The sequence below is a fragment of the Tasmannia lanceolata genome, unplaced genomic scaffold (assembly GCF_043159265.1).
Source record: "Tasmannia lanceolata isolate RefF3 unplaced genomic scaffold, GAP_Taslan_0.1 ptg000003l, whole genome shotgun sequence".
Taxonomy (NCBI): Eukaryota; Viridiplantae; Streptophyta; class Magnoliopsida; order Canellales; family Winteraceae; genus Tasmannia; species Tasmannia lanceolata.
The window spans coordinates 49,220,302-49,228,265 of NW_027518680.1; the positions used below are offsets into that span (position 1 = coordinate 49,220,302).

General features: G+C 38.6%; 1 non-coding gene across 1 annotated transcript; it reads right to left on the bottom strand.

Annotated features, from left to right (window-relative positions):
- Positions 1 to 941: 941 nt before the first annotated feature.
- On the bottom strand, positions 942 to 1,048 carry LOC143870171 (small nucleolar RNA R71). Its single transcript, XR_013244964.1, has one exon. It is a non-coding gene; the product is annotated as a small nucleolar RNA R71 (small nucleolar RNA).
- Between the last annotated feature and the right edge of the window lie 6,916 nt (positions 1,049 to 7,964).

Consider the following 7,964-nt stretch of genomic DNA (forward strand, 5'->3'; position numbering starts at 1 on the left):
TAGAATTTTAGTTTTCTAATTAGATTAGGTAAGTAGTTAATAGAGATCATTTGAATTTTGGAACACTTTGCCTAAATTAAGATTTCCAAATCAAGATCGTAGTTGAATTTGATTCTTAGATTGAATAGAATAAACGCTTATATATAGTGTTGGCTCCGACGTCTAAGTCCACAGAAATCCTGAGTCCATTCCAGGCAACATTATATCATAACTAGTATTCTAATCAGTAAAAGAATATGATTGACAACTAGATTTCTCTTCCCTGAAGTTCGACCCGTATTTACACGATCCGTGCACTTGCGGTTATTTAATATTACAAACAAGTTTTTGGCGCCGCTGCCGGGGAAGGGAGTTGCATTAGAATCTTAATTATTCGAAGTGTTAGATTAGTAGTTATTTTTAGTTTAGTTATAATTTTGGTTTCTTGCCTATCCATCTCTCTTACTTGGTTTTCTTGTGTTTATGACCGTAGGTTGGGTGTGGAACTCGGCCAATCGACTAGAAAGAGCAAACCGGTTAGAGACGGCAGAAGACATCGCACCAAATCCAAATCAAGTAGTAATGGCGGAACAACAAGAGCCGCCAAAAAGTTTGCGCGATCGCTTCTATCCGGCCCGAACCGCGCAACCTTCTTACATTAGATTGCCGATTGTACAGGGCAATAATTTTGAGCTAAAATCGCAATTTATCTCTTTGCTTCCTTATTTTCATGGCCTCCCTTTGGATGATGCTTATTTATTTTTGCGTGAGTTTGAAGATGTATGTGCATTGATTAAGTTGCAACAACTTACCGATGATGCGGTAAAGTTGCGGTTTATTACGTTTTCGCTCAATGATGGAGCCAAAAAGTGGCTCTATGGCTTACCAACGAACTCCATCACCACTTGAGAGGAGTTTGCCGTCGCTTTCCTAAAAAGTTTTTTCCATTACATAAAACTAATAAGCTTAGGAACGATATTTTACAATTCAAACAAAAGCCATTAGAGTCATTTTCTAAGTTTATGGAGAGGTTCAAAGACCTACTCCAAGAGTGTCCTCACCATGGAATTGATTTGTGGCACTTATGCCAAATTGTTTATGAGGGCATAGATTACCAAACAGAGCAACTTCTTGAATCCATGTGTCCTAACGGTTTTACATCTTTCACGGATGAGGCCGCGGCATGGAACTTCTTACTTGATTTGGCGGAAAAAATAAGAGAGTGGGAATCCACTCAAGACGGTGAGAGAGCCACTTCAAGTAAGGGATTTCTAATAGAGGGTGCCATGGCTAAAGAGGCCCATCTTGATGGCTTAATCAAAAGGCTAGAAGCAATAGTTGTCAAAGGACCTTCACACGTCAATCAAATTGCACATAGTGTTCCTATGTGTAGTTGGTGTCAAACCACGGACCATGTCATGGAAGAGTGCCCAACTCTTGCTAAATTTGGTAATTCTAATGAGAATGTAAGTGTTTTATATTCTAATAATCCTTATTCTAGCACTAATAATCTGGGATGGAGAAATCATCCCAACTTTTCATGGAGTCAAGGTGGACCGTCTAATTTCCAAGGCCAAGGCCAATTCGGCCAACCTAGGCCCACCTTCCCTCCCACTTTTGTTCGGCCATCCCTTTCCCCTCCTACTTTTCAAAACCCCATGATTAATAATGTTTCAAATCAGCAACCGCCGTGTTTTCAAAAACAAGGAGAGTCGAAACACATAGCTTCCTTAGAAAAAAGCATAGAACTTCTCACTAGCACTTTCATGACAAGCCAACACAACATGGAGAAGCAAATCTCCCAACTTGCCATGGCGTTGCATGAGAGGGAAAAGGGGAAGATGCCAAGTCAACCCGTTCCTAATCCAAGGAACGTGAATATGAATGTGAATCAACAGGTACCACCAAATCAGTTGAATGCCATTCAACCAATTTTGCCGCCGCAAGAGCCCTCCAACGAATTTAATGCCGTATATGCTTTAAGGAGTGGTAGAGATTACCACAAGGAGGAGGTCAGATCTGAACCTTCTATAGATATACAAGATACATCCAAAGAGGTAAGAAAAGACTCCCCTCCAACAGGTTCGATTGCGGAACCCAAACAGGTAAGTGAAGAGCAGGCTTATCTCCACCTGAAAATGAGTATGTGCCTAAAGCTTCTTTTCCAAAGAGACTTGCTAATAATAAGAAGGTGGATGCCATGGATAAAACTTTAAATGTGTTTAAACAAGTGGAAATTAACATTCCTTTATTAGATGCGATTTCTCAGGTTCCTACTTATGCCAAAGTGTTGAAAGATTTGTGCACACAAAAGCGCACAACTAATGTGCCCAAGAAAGCTTTCTTGGCCACAAATATAAGTTCCATCTTGTCTCAACAAATGGTGGCTAAGTATAAGGACCCAGGATGTCCTACTATTTCTTGCACTATTGGTAACACAAATATTGAACATGCTCTTTTGGATTTGGGTGCAAGTGTAAATCTCTTGCCTTTTTCTGTATTTGAAAATCTGATGTAGGGGGGTCCCAAGTTATACTAGAATGGCAACACAATGAGGAGGGAGAATATGGTTGTTTTAAGAAATAGAATCTACCAATTTAAAACCTTTTAAACCGATTTTAAGATTAAGAGATCAAGAATCAATATTCAAGCATACAAGTTAAATCTAATGGTGCAATGCAAATAAAAGAGCAAAGAGATAGAAAGAGTGCACCCGAGATTTAAAGTGGTTCGGTCCTCAAATCCGAGGCCTACTCCACTCCACCAACCAAACCCGTTGATGGCTTCACTATTTGATCTTCTTAACCTTGGCGAAGATCGAATGCCAATTACAATAGCTTTAACTTTGGTGGCTATCCTCACCCCAATAGCTTTAACCTCGGTGGCTATCCTCACCACGGAGAATAGGCTACGCTTCTCCGAATACTCCCTCGAATACAATACTCGAAGGTTTGAAAGAAGGAAATGAAAAATCCCTCACAAGGGTTACAAAATGGATGTACAAATTTGAGCCTATGATCCAAATCCTAAAGATGGTGATGAGAGGCACAATTGAAGTTTGATTTTGATTCACTCTTGGATATTCAAATGAAGTTTTAGAGTGTTAGGATTCATAGTTTGTATGTTTAGAAAACCCATATTTATAGGAAAACCAAAATATGACCGTTCAATGGCATTGAGGTAATTCCAGCAAAATTCCAAACGGCTCTTTTTCAGACCGTTGGAGTGTTCTCGGAGTTCCGAGAATAATTCTCGGAGTTCCGAGAATTCTCGGAGTTCCGAGAAAAAATCTCGGAGTTCCGGGAATTCTAACAGAAGATGGAAAAATGTCTACTGGACCATTTCTCGGAGTTCCGAGAATAATTCTCGGAGTTCTGAGAATTCTCGGAGTTCCGAGAAAAACTCTCGGAGTTCCGAGAAGCCTATGCAGAGCAGATTTTCAATTCTGTTTTGGGCTTCCAATTCTCAACCATGATGGGATTGCTATGAGGGTTCCAAGGTGTTGGAACTCCACAAATACAATCACTTGTTTATTTAGGGTGTGTGAGATTAACTTAATTATGCCTCTAAAAGCCTAAGCTAGGTTTGGATCAAATACATTCTAAAAGACAAAAAATGGTCTTCAATATGAATTTCTTCATGTCTTCAAGTCTTCATGACTTCTTGCTTGATGACTTTGGCCTTCTAATTGGTGGTCCAATGTGAGCTTCTTGGCCTTCAATCCAAGCATCCTTGATCTTACTTTATCATAATCTACAACTTAGACATTCAAACGCATTAGTGATAAAAGATCACTTGTGTATTGGAATCATCAAAACAAGATGGGAATGCCAAGGTGAAAACCATTGGGCTTACAATCTCCCCCTTTTTGATGATGACAAGCACAAGAGATTTACAAATTAAGGCATATACTCTTTTCACATTTTTCTTACTCTAGAGTCTTTACTCTAGATTCTTCTCCCCCTTTGTCATCAACAAAAAGAAGGGGTAAGAAAAACAAAGGGTTTAAAATTTACAATTTTAAAGCTCCCCCTTTTTCAAAGAAAAATTCAATTTTAACTCCCCCTAGTTAAAATAATTTTACAATACAAGAGGGGTTATCAAAAAACCATACAAATGAAATATATTCAATTTTAAGTTAAAAAACCCCTAATCTACATAATATGAATAACATCATATGGGGGTTTTGGGAACCCAAGATTTCTTGGTCCCACATCTAGCCCTACTCTTGGATGCACATTGGAATTGGTAATGACAATTCATTCCACAAAAATGGCATCTAACAAGAGGGTTAGATACACTAGTCCTATCATGATAAGCATGTTGAGGTCTAAGACTAGTTTTACTTAGGATTATGTCAATAATTTTATTTCCATTTAGAAATCCATGTAAACATAATCTAAGTCTCTCATTTTCATTATGAAGATGGGATGTTTGTACTAAAAGCTCATTTCTTTCATCTTCATAAGAATTGGAGGAGCTTGCCATATTTTGAAGTTTTAAAAGTTGGCAAGTTTTCTCATCCAAACTACCCTTAAGGGTATTAATCTCAAGTTTATGATTTTCAAGTGTAACTAGTTCTTGAGATATGGAAGAAGATAAATCAATTTTCAAAAATTCAAGTTCTTTTTCTAACTTTAAAATGGATTTTTTAAGAACTTTGTTTTTGAAAATTTGGGTATGCAAGGTTTCACACAATTCATCATAAGGTATGCTATCACTTTTACTACTAGATGAAGAATATGAGGGGTTAGAGTTTACCTCAACTTCATGGGTGAATGTCATGAAGCAAAGATCATTTTTTTTATTTTCTTCCCCTTCACTTGAGCTTTTGCCCGATGTGCTTAACGCATCCCAACCGGCGGCAAGAGCCTTATGCTTCTTCCAATCCTTCTTACCCTTGTACTTAGAGGAAGTTGATTTTAGAAGTGGACAATCCGGTCTTTTGTGTCCAATCTTCTTGCAATTGAAGCATCTTAAGACTCCATCAACATCACTTTCTTCTTTCTTCTTCTTATCTTTCTTATGCTTCTTTCTCCACAAGCTCTTGAATCTTCGTAAAGCTTCTTCTTCGTCACTATCCGCTTCACTTGATGAGTCTTCCTTGGAAGCTTTGAGTGCTAGGGATCTAAATTCCCTCTCCTTCTCCTTTGGCTTCTTTTCCTCTTGTCGGCTAGTAAGGAGCATCTCATGAGTGATGAGAGATCCTACAAGCTCCTCTATGGTTAGCGTCTTGAGATTTTTTGACTCTTGAATCGCGGTCACCTTTGGATCCCAATGTGGAGGAAGAGACCTAAGCAACTTACTTACAAGCTCATCAGTAGGATAAGATTTACCAAGATTAGCTAGTTCGTTAGAAATAATAGAAAAACGAGTATACATTTCCGAAATACTCTCGTTTGGACTCATTTTAAACATTTCATACTTGCTCTTTAACAAGTTTATTTTGGAATCTTTGACTTGTGATGTTCCCTCATGGGTAGTCGCAAGGGTATCCCAAATAGTCTTGGCGGAATCAAAAAGAGCAACTCTATTAAACTCCTCGGTAGCTAAGGCACAAAACAAGGAATTTATTGCTTTGTAGTTCAAATTAGCTTGCCTTTTCTCTACCACATTCCATTCTTCAAATGGTTTGGAAGGTACATTGTATCCATTTTCAACAATGTACCAAAGTTCCACATCTATCGAAAGAAGATAGATGCGCATCTTTGTTTTCCAATGTCCATAGTTTGACCCATTGAAGAAAGGAGGTCTAGTTGTGGAATGGCCTTCCGGAAGTCCGGTTCCAATTTGGTGTGCCATTTCACAATTAGAAGTTGCCAAATAAGATCTTTCCCTAGTTAGATTTTTGAAATAACTTTCACAAAAATTTTAAAATCTTTTAAGAGCCAAGGCTCTGATACCAAGTGAAAATCCGATGTAGGGGGGTCCCAAGTTATACTAGAATGGCAACACAATGAGGAGGGAGAATATGGTTGTTTTAAGAAATAGAATCTACCAATTTAAAACCTTTTAAACCGATTTTAAGATTAAGAGATCAAGAATCAATATTCAAGCATACAAGTTAAATCTAATGGTGCAATGCAAATAAAAGAGCAAAGAGATAGAAAGAGTGCACCCGAGATTTAAAGTGGTTCGGTCCTCAAATCCGAGGCCTACTCCACTCCACCAACCAAACCCGTTGATGGCTTCACTATTTGATCTTCTTAACCTTGGCGAAGATCGAATGCCAATTACAATAGCTTTAACTTTGGTGGCTATCCTCACCCCAATAGCTTTAACCTCGGTGGCTATCCTCACCACGGAGAATAGGCTACGCTTCTCCGAATACTCGCCCGAATACAATACTCGAAGGTTTGAAAGAAGGAAATGAAAAATCCCTCACAAGGGTTACAAAATGGATGTACAAATTTGAGCCTATGATCCAAATCCTAAAGATGGTGATGAGAGGCACAATTGAAGTTTGATTCACTCTTGGATATTCAAATGAAGTTTTAGAGTGTTAGGATTCATAGTTTGTATGTTTAGAAAACCCATATTTATAGGAAAACCAAAATATGACCGTTCAATGGCATTGAGGTAATTCCAGCAAAATTCCAAACGGCTCTTTTTCAGACCGTTGGAGTGTTTTCGGAGTTCCGAGAATAATTCTCGGAGTTCCGAGAATAATTCTCGGAGTTCCGAGAATAATTCTCGGAGTTCCGAGAAAAAATCTCGGAGTTCCGGGAATTCTAACAGAAGATGGAAAAATGTCTACTGGACCATTTCTCGGAGTTCCGAGAATAATTCTCGGAGTTCTGAGAATTCTCGGAGTTCCGAGAAAAACTCTCGGAGTTCCGAGAAGCCTATGCAGAGCAGATTTTCAATTCTGTTTTGGGCTTCCAATTCTCAACCATGATGGGATTGCTATGAGGGTTCCAAGGTGTTGGAACTCCACAAATACAATCACTTGTTTATTTAGGGTGTGTGAGATTAACTTAATTATGCCTCTAAAAGCCTAATCTAGGTTTGGATCAAATACATTCTAAAAGACAAAAAATGGTCTTCAATATGAATTTCTTCATGTCTTCAAGTCTTCATGACTTCTTGCTTGATGACTTTGGCCTTCCAATTGGTGGTCCAATGTGAGCTTCTTGGCCTTCAATCCAAGCATCATTGATCTTACTTTATCATAATCTACAACTTAGACATTCAAACGCATTAGTGATAAAAGATCACTTGTGTATTGGAATCATCAAAACAAGATGGGAATGCCAAGGTGAAAACCATTGGGCTTACAGTATTACAGCAACTAGGATTAGCAGACCTCAAACCAACCACCATCACTCTTCAATCCGCGGATAGATCAATTAAAACACCCAAAGGGATGGTTGAGGATGTGTTAGTTAAAGTAGGTGATTTTTTATTTCCCGTAGATACCGGGACTGTTGCTAATATCAAGGATCAAATCCCTATCATCCTTGGTAGGCCTTTCCTTGCTACTAGCAACGCTTTAATTAACTGTAGGAATGGCCTAATGAAATTATCTTTTGGAAACACATCGGTTGATTTTAATGTCTTTAGATTGGGTAAGCAACCTAATTTTCATGAAGAAATCAATATGTTGCATTCTTTTTCTGATGATATTCTTACTAATTTTGAAATTGATTTTTGATGCAGGTTTCCAAAATTGCTTGGAGGAGCTAGGAGGTGATGGAGGAAGCGATTTCTTTGCCGATGCATGTGCCATTCAAAATGCGGAGCCCGTTGGACCACTAGCAACATCTCTTCCAAAGCCATCAATCGAAGAAGCGCCACAGTTGAAGTTGAAGCCCTTGCCTTCTCATTTATGTTATGCATTTTTGGGTGATAATTGTACTTTGCCTGTAATAATTGCTACGGACCTAACCTCCCCTCAAGAGGAGGAACTCATTAAATTGCTAAAAGATAACAAGGAAGCCATAGGTTGGACAATGGCCGACATCAAAGGAATTAGCCCTTCGATT